Genomic DNA, 12,161 nt, shown 5'->3' with positions numbered 1-12,161 from the left:
CCCATGTTGGCCAGGCTGGTTTTGAACTCCTGACCTCAGATGATCCTCTTGCCTTGTCCTCCCAAATTGCTGGGATTACAGGTGTGAGCCACCATGCCCAGCCACTCATAGGCTTTTGTCATAGCCCCAGCAAATGCTCCACAAAGAGCTATTGAATGGAGAACTTGTCCCTATCAGCACTCCAGCTTCTACTCTACAGTGTGGGCTTGAGTTTCCATTTAGCATGTCCAACTAAAATTGCCAGAAGGGTGGATTTACATGCCTTCTGTTTTACAGTTCTAGGTAGGGGGAACAACCCTGTCATATACAATGCCCCTTTCCGTAAAACATTAGATAAAGGAGACACAACCACTTTACATTAAGCCTTTACATAAAGCCTGTTTAGACATTCCCACTTTCAGAATCCTGTTGACCAAGCACATTTTTATGTCCCGGGAACTTCTCTTCTCCACCCCCTCCCCAGACCATTTTATTCTCTCTTGGGCAATAAGTGTTTAGGTCCCTAGCCAGAGGCCAGGCCAGGAGACTCTGGCCTCTCTGTCAATCTTACCTTGATTAACCAGTCTGACCATCACCCCAGGCAATTCCAGGTGGCGTTTCTTATTGTAAATCTTTACCTTCCTGCTTTTAAAATTCCTCCAAACTGGAGGAAATAGAGCAAACTGGTTTGGGGCCTTTAATGTTGAAGACCATCAGAGACTCTCTTTGGTCCACCCAACCTTCAATAGTGTTGTATTAAGACATTTATTTTGGCCAGGCGCAGTGGCTCATGACTGTAATCCCAGCACTTTGGGAGGCCGAGGCTGGCAGATCACCTGAAGTCAGGAGTTCAAGACCAGCCTGGCCAACATGCCAAAACCCCATCTCTACTAAAAATACAAAAATTGGCCAGGCGTGGTGGCAGGTCCCTGTAATCCCAGTTACTCGGGAAGCTGAGGCAGGAGAATTGCTTGAACCCAGGAGGCAGAGGTTACAGTGAGCTGAGATCACGCCACTGCACTCCAGCCTGGGTGACAGAGCGAGACTCTGTCTCAAAAAAAAAAAAAAAAAAAAAAAAAAAAAAAAAGACATTTGTTTTCACTGCATTAATTTTCTTTTTAAAAACCTCATTAATTTTTATTTTACTCATCCTATTTCTTAATAACCATCTAAGGATTTCCATCCTGCTCGGATGAGTCTCATGACTCTCCCCTTTCTTTTTCCTCTTAGTTTTACCCTTATCAGTGTTCTCTTCTTTCCCTCTCTCCCTCTCTCTCCTTTCGTCCTTCCTTCTCCTTCCTTCCTTCCTTCCTTCCTTCCTTCCTTCCTTCCTTCCTTCCTTTGCTTCCTTGCTTGCTGGGGGACCTGTTTATTTACAACAGCATTTTAGGAAAAGGGCAAACATGGCTCTCTCCTTCAACAAATCCCTGCTTTGGTGCCCAAGGAGACACGGCTGAGGTAGCCCTTGCCTGGCCCTCGGCTCTGTGGAGCCCTGCACCCTTGGGAGGACAAGGTAGCTCCCCAACACTGTTAATTCCAAAGCTGTTATTTGCAAGGGATAGAAGGACCTTGTTTCAACACCCAGCATGTGGGTCAATTTTGGGGGAGGCTGGAGAGGACCATGGCCAGATGGTGCCTCGACCTCCGCATGTCCAGACCCACCAATGGGATCTCCTCCCCAGGGGCTCTGAAATCTTGAAAAGAAAACCAAGCGCACTGAGTGAGGGTCTTACGCTTCCCTTCATAAGAGCCACGACACCGCGGCAGCCCTGGTATGGGCTGTGTAGGTGCAGCGCTGGTGCTGAGGAGGGGCTGGAACTCACCTTCCCCACCTGCCACCTGCCCTTTCTACTTTGGCAAACAACAACAAAACCCTGGAAGCTTCAAGAAAATGAAGTAAACTTTAGGGAACAGAAAAAACAAAACAGAAGGCTGTACCCAAAGCCCTCTCTCTGCCGTCCCCCTCTCTGAGTCCTCCTGATGAGCTGCTGCTGGTGGTGCCCGCGTGGCCACAGCACAGGTTTTCCTCACAGAGCCACTGGCCCAGCTGAAGGTGACTCTCCCAAGCTCCCTTCACCAGCCACTCTGGCTTCCACGCTGGGAAGGTAGGATGGGGTGCAGTCGGGGGAGGCACCCAGTTATTTAGAGAGACAGAAGAGAATGGCACACAGGCAGCATCACCGAGGAGGCCCCACGCACATGCTCAATTCCGGCCAGTGCATGGACAGACCCCCTGCTGAGGGGACAGAACAGCACAGCCCATGTAGCCCAAGGCACCTCCAGAGGTGGCAGCTGAGCAAGGATGAGGACACCAGGATGGAAACTCCTGGATTTGGAGCCGGGCAAGTTTCTGTCCCCATGGACTGGGCAGCTTCAAGAACCAGGGATGCTGAGGGTAGGAGGCCCAGGGAGGCTCAGCCAGCTGTCAGGAGCAGCCCAGACCCCACCCCTAGAATGACAGAGGAGGAGGAGGAGGGTCATCATCTGTAAATGCCACCAAGACACTGTTGGGTGGCACCTGACGTTCCCCAGCATACACGAGCCACTGGTGCCTCTTCAGGCTGTGTCCGTTCACATGGTGGGACCTCCTGCCTATTGGTGGTGGGGACAGGGTGCGTGGAGAGGCCTTCTCCAGGAGCTGCCTGGAAAACAGGGCAGCCCTGACCCCCACTGGCTGACAGTGAGCAGCATGTCTGCTATCACAGAGTCTGAAGGTCCCCGCAGTGTTGGGCAAAAGTTTATATGGCACCCACTGGCCAGACTCCATCAACTCCACAGAGAGCAAAAGAGAGCCTGCTGACCTCCCAGCGGTCGGCCCCAGAGTCACAGAAGTCACCCCTACTCAACACTAGGACACAGATCCACCGCCCAACCTAAGAAAACAGGAACAACTCCAAGGCCACTTAGGCCAGGCAGGTGAGAGGAGCTGGGCGGCAGTGGCTGCCAGCTGCAGCTCTGCAGGATCAACAGAAAGGCAAGACGCAGTGGGGAGGAGGCCAGGAGCCTTGCGGCACATCACAGAGCAGAGGAGGCGGTGCCCACGGCAGGGTGCAGCTAATTCCTCAGGGCGGCCAACGCCCTTGACAGCTGTTCCTCCTGGCTTCACAAGGAGCTCTCGCCTGGCTGAGGCACCCTTGGGCAACTGGCTGAGCTGGTCTAGGACCTCCAGGCCATTCTCCTTGGCGCTCTGCACAGTGGGGCTCTCCACCTGCTCCTGAGGCATAGTCAGTGTGGTGGCCGAGCTCATGGAATCCTCCATCACTAACGTGTGCACGGCCAGGTTTTGCGCTTGCTACTCGAACCTGTCCATCGCTGCAGAGGCCCTTCTGCAGGTCCGTGGTGTTCAGGGCCTTGTCTGGGGCTTTGGTCACCTACACCATGTTCTTGGTTACCACCTTCATGGTCACAGCTGTCCGCACCTCGGGGGCCACTGTGTCCAGGCGGATGCCATGCAGAGCCAGTTCACGCTGCTGTTCTCCTTGCAGATGGTGTTCTTGGCGTACACACAGGTGCACTCTACGTTTTTCTGCTGAAGGGACTTCTTCACTTTGGCCTGGTTGGCATAGCAGTGCTTTTCTGCCTTCTTGTCTGGTTTCTCCAGCTGCTTCACCATAAATTTCAACTGGAACAAGGTATCGTCCATGGCCAGTCTGACAGAAGCACCCCTTGGAAAGGCAGAAGGGACATGAACTCCGGGAGGCATCAGGTGCCAGTGGCTCTTGCCTTATTTCTTAATAACCATTTAAAAATGTTTGCCTTCGTGGGAGAAATCCTTTGATTCTCCCCTCTCCCATTACCTATTCTCTTGTTAGTTGCCTTAATGTTTTTATTACCATCCGTAAGACCCACAAGGGGAAGTTGAGGCGCAAATTTGATAAGGCTTCTCTGACTATAGCTCAATTTTGCAGTAGTAAGTTTACATGAGGTGCCCATGCAAAAGACGCTGCCTGAAACACAGCATTTATCATGACCCAGGTAATAAGCATTGTCATGCAGGACTCCTGTTGACTCCAGTAGGGATGGCACTGTGTCCTAGAGGCCAAAGAGACCCGGAACCAGTGAATGAGACTTAGGGTTTACTGAGGGGAACTCACACACAGGGACGGTCCAGTGGTGGCGGGCTGGACAGGAGAACCGCTACCTTTTATAAAAGACATGCAGTTGATACAGTATTTTCACTTAGCACCTTCCACCTAGCAACGTCTACCCAGCAACCTCCATTTAATCCACAAAAAGGGACTCCATCCCCTGTATGGCCCGTGTTCCAAGGAATGAGCCAGGGGCTCAGATGTCCTTCATAGATAAGGAGCGAAACTCTGGGTTGGCCACTCCCAGATTCCTTAGCTCAGGACTCTGAACACACATTCTTCTTAGACCCTAGGATCATTCTCAGGGTATGCTTCAGTTAAGTTATTGCTGTCAGGTGCATCTGCCATACAGGCATCCTCAGCGGGTGAATCCCTGGTCATTGTAAAGCCAGCTCCACATGGCTTGCATATGAAACCGATCAACTGCTTCATCTGGGGTGTTTCATTTGACATTTATAGGGAGTGTAGGGGCGAAGGGAAAAACTTCTCCTTTGCCCTCTCAAGGATCACTGTAAAGTCAACCCACAAAATGCAGATTAATAGAGAAATGTCATACAAATGTATTAATGTGTGCATGAGGGAAAATCACAGAGTGATTACCCAAATCCCAATAAGGCCCAAGTACTTCTATAGCTTTATTTCAGAGGGGATAGGGGAGATGGGGAATATAGGTAATTCTGTTGAGGGACAATAAATGATTACTAGGGAGAATGAATGGATGGGGACGGAGGAATAGAGATTAACTTATAAATGGGCTGGACATGGTGGCTCACACCTTAATTTTGACACTTTGGGAGGTCAAAGCAGGAGGACTGCTTGAGGCTAGGAGTTCAAGACCAGCCTGGGCAACACAGTGAGACCGTATCTGTACAAAAACTTTTAAAATTCGCTGGGCTTGGTGGTGCATACCCATAGTCAGGAGGCTCCCCTTGAATCCGGGAGTTTGAGGTTACAGTGAGCTATGAATGCATCACTGCACTCCAGCCTGCGCAGCAGAGAGACACTCCGTCTCAAAAACAACAACAACCATGACAACAACAAACTTGTAAATGGTTCTCTTGGAAAGTGAATGAGCCTGAAAGAGATATTATCTTGTGAATGGGCCTGTTCAAGAATGTGCTTACATTCTCGGTCTTCATTTCTGTAATACATAATGAAATAACACGGAGTGGAAGGAAAAACAATTGTTCTTGGAGAATCCATCCAGTCTTTATATAGATAGGGGGAAAGTCTCTTCTAGTGGCTGTGCATCTCGAAAGGCCTTTAATTAAAAATTAAAAATCCTCATTATACCAGAGGGAGCCTTATTTTTGGGTGAAGTTCTTTGAGCTCCTTCAGGAGAGTCTCCCTTCTCAGGGTGAACAAATTTTACAGTGGCTTTTATCCAATCTACCGGGCTGGCTGTTCCCTCAGGAATAACCTCCTGTTTGTGTGTGGGTCATGTATAGCCACCTGCAATTGTTCTGTGGTGAGCTGTGGATCCTGCGTCAACCTCAACATGCTCTTCCATTCTGCAGCACTTGAAATCTAGTTACTCTTGCAATCCATCTTAGTAATGATTCCTCAGGAAGCTGAAGATAGTAATCTACAAAATGGAACAATTCCTTCACATCGTACCCTCTAGTCTATAGTGACTTGGTTTTGCCCTTCCCCTACATTGACTGTCTTCTTGGTAACCCAGTTCTGAGTTATTTTCTCTTTCCCTGCATAAGTTTTCCCTTGGGCATCAGTTTGGAGGCTAGTAGCTGAAGCTCAGACTCACTGAAATCTGAACTTGGTTTAGCACCAAGGTCTGACACAGCACTCTCTTTCAATTTCATTTTAGCTATTATAGTTAACAGTAAACAAGAATATTTTTCTTTTTGCTTATTAGTTTGCATTTCCTTATGCAGCCAGTGAATCAACTCTCCAGGAGGTGGTTCTGTCTCTAAATTCCATTCGTAACTTTTATCTTTAGTAACTGAGCACAGCACAGCTGCGGCTCTAAGCCATGGGTGACCACATGGCTACTCAGGGATCAAAAGTTCCTCACTCCGCACTCTTTTATCCTTTCTCTTCCCAAACCACAACTTTCCATCAGCCTAGGCCATTCTAGCAAATCCCACTTCCGTGACACCAGCTCTGCCAGGGTGGGGGGAAACAACAGTCAATGTGTCTGTTCTATTATCTCACTTAACAACAACAATCAACACAGAAGACTTTTGTGACCAAATTTGTACGTGAGGATTTTCCCACACACCAAGCAGCAGTCACCAGTTGGGTGTCCTCTGATTCAATTCAGACACTATCTACTCGGAGATAGTGTTATCAGAAAGGGGTCCTGATCCAGACCCTGAGAGGGTTCTTGTTGGATCTTATGCAAGAAAGAATTTGGGGCAAGTCCACAGAGTAAAGTGAAAGCAAGTTCGTTAAGAAGAAGCAAAAGAATGGCTACTCTCTGAGGGCCACTGGGTGGCTATTTTTATAGTTATTTCTTGATCATATGCTAAACAAGGGGTGAGGTATTCATTAGTTTTCTGAGAAAGGGGTGGGGATTTCCCAGAACTGAGGGTTCCTCTTCCTTTTAGACCATATAGGGTAGCTTCCAGACGTTGACATGGCATCTGTAAACTGTTATGACACTGGTGGGAGTGTCTTTTAGCATGCTAATGCATTATAATTAACATATAATGAACAGTGAGGACAACCAGAGGTCACTTTCGTTGCCATCTTGGTTTTGGCAGGTTTTGGCCAGCTTCTTTACTGCATCCTGTTTTACCAGTGGGATCAGTAGTGTCTTTGTGACCCGTATCTTGTATTGACCTCCTCTCTCATCCTGTGACTAACAATGCCAAACCTCGTAGGAAAGCAGCCCAGCAGGTCCCACCCTTATTTTCTCTAGCCCCTGTTCAAGATGGAATTGCTCTTGTTCGAACACCTTTGACATATTTCCCCCCTCCCTTTTACGAGGGGACTCTTAAGCCTAAGGGTTGTAGAGGGTTGTAGATCTATCCTCTGTAACTTCTTCAGGCTGAATAGGGGAGATAATATTTTTGCCTAATTATTAGGGTCTTTTGTATTCAGGGTAGAGAAGAGCTCAGTCAGTTATGGTGAAGACCATTCATAACTCTTCCAGACATCACCTTCTGTTCTGACAAAAGGTGCTATGTGAAAGACAATAAATGTTCAATTTAAGAAAATGTTGAGTAGCCTTATTTTGTGTATCTACAAAATAGTACAACAGCAATATATTCCACAGCAGTAAAGGAAATAAGTAAAATTATCCCAGTAGACTGAATAAGAAGGCTTTTCATGAACTGGACTGTTGTTGGAACCAAGTTGTTAGGGGATCACTAGCTGATTCCAATACATGACCAGAATTAGAATACTGATCTAGATTTTTACATTACCTATTTCCCTCTTTTCTTTTGAGCAGCAGCCAGAGATCACTGGTTGATTTACAGGAATAAGTAGGGTCAGTCTAAATATAAAAAAAAAAAAAACCCTCAAAAACAAAGATGAGATTAGAATCTAATAACAGATGTACAGAAGTTTTTGAAACATAATTTTTTTCTCTCCAGTCCCCATTTTCATTAAAAACAAGTCATGGTAGGACTGATTTGTTTGCAAAATAAGCTTTAGTCTTATTATACTTGTCCTGATTATTTATATAAAGTGCAGTAAGAATAATTATTTGCTATATAGGCTCCTTTTAAAATTGGCTTTGATGGAACTTTATTCCATAAGTAATCTTAGATTAGACTTTTTAAAGCCTTGAGCCCAGCCAAGAATTTATCTGTCTATTCCCGAAAATACCTGTATGAGTTGGGTGAATTCCTCTCCAGGTCTCAAGATAATTTGGGGTTCCTGGGCTTGTCAGAAAGTGACATTCTTTACTTACTACAGATCAGGAACCCTGTACAGGGATTGCATAGACAAGGTATAAGGCTAGTTTTCTCAAGGGGCATTTTCTTTTTTTTTGACTCTGTAAGTCGGCTTTGATTCTTTAAAGCTGTCTGTATCTGAAAGCACACCATCCCAGTCAAAGCCTTGGTAAAATAATCAGTGTCTCCAATTGTGTCCTGTTATAAAATAAAACAGATTCTTATTACACTTATGCAAATAACTATAGTGCCATAAGTTAAGAATACTCACAAATAGTTTCCAAATTCTGGTAAAATCAAGTAGAGAGAAAGAAATATGCTCAAAGTTTTGCCCATAGGAGTATACTTTGTTCAATTGTTAAAAACTGTAGATAGCTCAAAAGAAAAGTTTTCTTGACTCTGAAAAACAAAACAGAAAGGATGAGCAACATTTTAAGTAAAACATCATAAAAAGATTATTTTGGTCTTCTATTAGTTTAGTCTATGCAATTAATTCCTGTTTTGCTTGATATTTATAATTACATTAGTTTTCCAAGAAAGTCTTGTAAATTCCTTCTCTCTATTTTAATGGCACACTTTCCAAAGTTAGCAGAGAGCTGCATTTAAGAGTACTTGTCAGTCCTATAGCTGATTATAAACCACCCTTTAAAAAGGGTCAAAACAAGACAACAATTGTCTGTGGATGACAAAGTCTTAGGGCAGCCACAGTTAAAGACACAATTAACTAGGAATTTGGGTTGCTTCTGTGGCATACAACAATTTTATATAACAATTATAATTATTACTGATAATGTAAAATATGTCTTATCAGAATTAAAGGGGTTTCCCATAATTTTGGAACACATACCAATAATATATTTATACAAATACAGCCCAAAGAAATCCAAACACCATTTCACATTTGACAATGCTTCCTGTATAATTTTAGTATACAAAATAAGGCAAATATGTCGTTTTTGAGCTTTAGGGAGACCTAATATCTAAACGATTAATCTAATCATAAAAATATACAATTTATAATTTGATTTTGGAGTTTGTCAAATATCAAAAGTTTAAAATACTGATAAAATAGAATTTCAGGTCACCATAGGCCATTCGTTTAGCCAATATGATAACTCAAAGATGTTTAAAAATTGAAAACTTTTACTCATTGATAGAGGAAAGACTTAGCTTTCCAAATAATCTATTTTCTCTCCTTTTTCTTGTAGTTTGTTTAAAAGGCAAACACAAATCTTTCACTTTTTCAATATTCCATAAAGATCCTGTTCAGGAGAGAAAGCCAAATTTCACCTCTGCATTAGTATACAATTAATATCAAACCCAATTTTAAACAAGACCTTATACACAAATCTACCCAATCTTAATCAGTTTGACCATAAGGTAAGATTCTCATAAACCTGTTATAATCTTTTATAATTTTCTGTTAAAAAGCAGATCAACAGTGTAAGAAAACCCTGTTGTGCTTTTATTTCAATGTTTGATTTATAGAAAAGCTGAATAATTAAATAATATCCCTTTAATTTTGACCAATAGGTTCACACACAGAATTTTTACAAGATTAATCTTTCACAAACCTTCCATAACTTGGCCAAACCTTCAGCTTTATCCTACCTAACATAAAACAATCCTTTAATCCTTTAAACCAGACCAAAAAACCCCACATTCCCATGCCTTCTTATAATTTTTTACCAGAAACATATTTTACTTTCCTTACACACCTTGCATGTAAACTGTTTCTTCAGTAGTCTTGATTACATGTGTTAGAATGTTAACTCTTAGCAACTTTTATTTTTGGTGAAAAACCTGGTAAGTAAGCAATTTTAATTATGTACCAGGTGTGGAACCTAGGATACCAGACAGAAGTGAAGATAAGGTCCAACTCTTTCCAGCACAGCTAGGGAGCATGGCTAAATCCATATATCCCCAAGTCTTCCCTAAAATCTAATGGCTCCAAAGCAGGTAAACTGAACAATTTTCAAAGTCAAAGAAGCAATTTATGACCTTAAAGCATTTAGCAGTACTTGCTTTGGCAGCACAATACTAAAATTGGAAAGATACAGAGAAGATTAGCAGGCCCCTGTGCAAGGATGACACACAAATTCATGAAGTATTTATATTAAAAAATAAAGCATTTAGCAAACCTGATATCTCACTTGCCTTTTTTAGACCAAATGTCTTAATCTTGAAGATATTTTAATTTACCAATAATCTTTAAAACTGTCTTTTTTCCAAAATTACTAAAGTCATGTGAACTAAGAGGCATTAAAATTGTTATTTTTCTGACAAAATATTTATTTAAGTATTTATTATTTTTAAGCCGATTAATCAGAGCTCTTTAATATACTTTGGTAGTGAAACATCGCACATGACACATAAATACAGCTGAACAGACAGAAGAAGATCCAGTAGTTGTAAGAGTTTTTCATTTGCCAGTTTTTAAGTGACTTAATTGTTTTACTGGCTTTAGAGTGGAGCCCTTTGAGAATAGGGCCAGGAAAGCATGCACTTTTTAGGGCTTAAGAAGTAGGCACAGTTGGAAGGCAAAATAGACCCCCAAAATTAAGAGTCTCTCTTTTTTTTTTTTTTTTTGAGATGAAGTCTCCCTCTTGTCCCCCAGGCTAGAGTGCAATGGCACAATCTCGGCGCACTGCAACCTCTGCCTCCCAGGTTCAAGCGATTCTCCTGCCTCAGCCTCCCAAATAGCTGGGATTACAGGTGCCTGCCACCATGCCCAGCTAATTTTTATATATTTAGTAGAGACGGGCTTTCACCATGTTGGCCAGGATGGTCTCCAACTCCTGACCTCAGGTGATTCGCCTGCCTCAGCCTCCCAAAGTGCTGGGATTACAGGTGTGAGCCACCACACCCCAGCTTTTTTTTTTTTTTTTTTTTTTTGACAGAGTCTCGCTCTGTCACCAGGCTGGAGTGCAGTGGTGCAATCTCGGCTCACTGCAACCTCTGCCTCCTGTGTTCAAGCGATTCTTCTGCCTCAGCCTCCCAAGTAGCTGGGACTAGAGGCGCACACCAGCATGCCCAGCTAATTTTTGTATTTTTAGTAGAGACAGGGTTTCACCATGTTGGCCAGGATGATCTCAATCTCTTGACCTCATGATGTGCCCACCTCGGCTTCCCAAGGTGCTGGGATTAGAGGCATGAGCCACTGCACCCAGCAAGAGTCTCATTTTTATACTGAAAGCAAGTTTATTAGAGAAGTAAAGAAACAAAAGAATGGCTACTCCATAGGCAGAGCAGCCCTGAAGGCTGCTGCTTGGCTATTTTTATGGTTATTTCTTGATCATATGCTAAACAAGGGGTGGATTATTCATTAGTTTTCCAGGAAGGGGGCGGGGATTTCCTGGAACTGAGAGTTCCTTTTACTTTTATTTTATTATTTATTTATTTATTTATTATTTTTTTTGAGAGGGAGTCTTGCTCTGTCGCCCAGGTTGGAGTGCAATGGCACAGTCTAGGCTCACTGCAACCTCCGCCTCCCGGGTTCAAGTGATTCTCCTGCCTCAGCCTCCCAAGTAGCTGGGACTACAGGCATGTGCCACCAAACCCAGCTAATTTTTGTATTTTTAGTAGAGATGAGGTTTCACCATGTTGGCCAGGCTGGTCTCAAACTCCTAACCTCGTGATCCACCTGCCTTGGCCTCCCAAAGTGCTGGGATTACAGGCATGAGCCACTGCACCTGGCCTATTTTATTTTATTTTACTTTATTTTTTGGGACTGAGTCTCACTCTGTCACCCAGGCTGGAGTGCAGTGGCACAGTCTCTGCTCACTGCAACCTCTGCCTCCCGGGTTCAAGTGACTCTCCTGTCTCAGCTTCCTGTGTAGCTGGGATTACAGGCACACACCACCACAGCCAGCTAATATTGTATTTTTAGTAGAGATGGGGTTTCACCATGTTGGCCAGGCTAGTCTCAAACTCCTGACCTCAGGTGATCCACCTGCCTCGGCATCCCAAAGTGCTGAGATTACAGGCATGAGCCACCACACCCCTCTAACTTTTAGACCATGTAGGATAACTTCTAGACATTGCCATGGCATTTGTAAACTGTCATGGTGCTGGTGGGAGTGTCTTTTAGCATGCTAATGCATTATGATTAACGTATAATGAGCATGAGGATGACCAGAGGTTACTCTCGTTGCCATCTTGGTTTTGGCAGGTTTTGGCTGGCTTCTTTACTGCATCCTGTTTTATCAGCGGGGTCTTTGTGATTTGTATC

The 12,161-nt window shown here is 44.0% G+C and overlaps 2 pseudogenes; one reads left to right on the top strand and one right to left on the bottom strand.

Moving 5' to 3' along the window:
• Positions 1-3,033: 3,033 nt before the first annotated feature.
• LOC129042478 (charged multivesicular body protein 1a-like) lies at positions 3,034-3,622 on the bottom strand (annotated as a pseudogene).
• A 6,330-nt stretch (positions 3,623-9,952) lies between these two features.
• On the top strand, positions 9,953-10,052 carry LOC129023183 (U6 spliceosomal RNA; annotated as a pseudogene).
• The last annotated feature ends 2,109 nt before the right edge of the window (positions 10,053-12,161 follow it).

Source organism: Pongo pygmaeus, chromosome 1, assembly GCF_028885625.2.
Source record: "Pongo pygmaeus isolate AG05252 chromosome 1, NHGRI_mPonPyg2-v2.0_pri, whole genome shotgun sequence".
Taxonomy (NCBI): domain Eukaryota; kingdom Metazoa; phylum Chordata; class Mammalia; order Primates; family Hominidae; genus Pongo; species Pongo pygmaeus.
The sequence above is the reverse complement of the archived record's forward strand: the minus strand, read 5'-3'. Positions and strand labels throughout refer to the sequence as shown.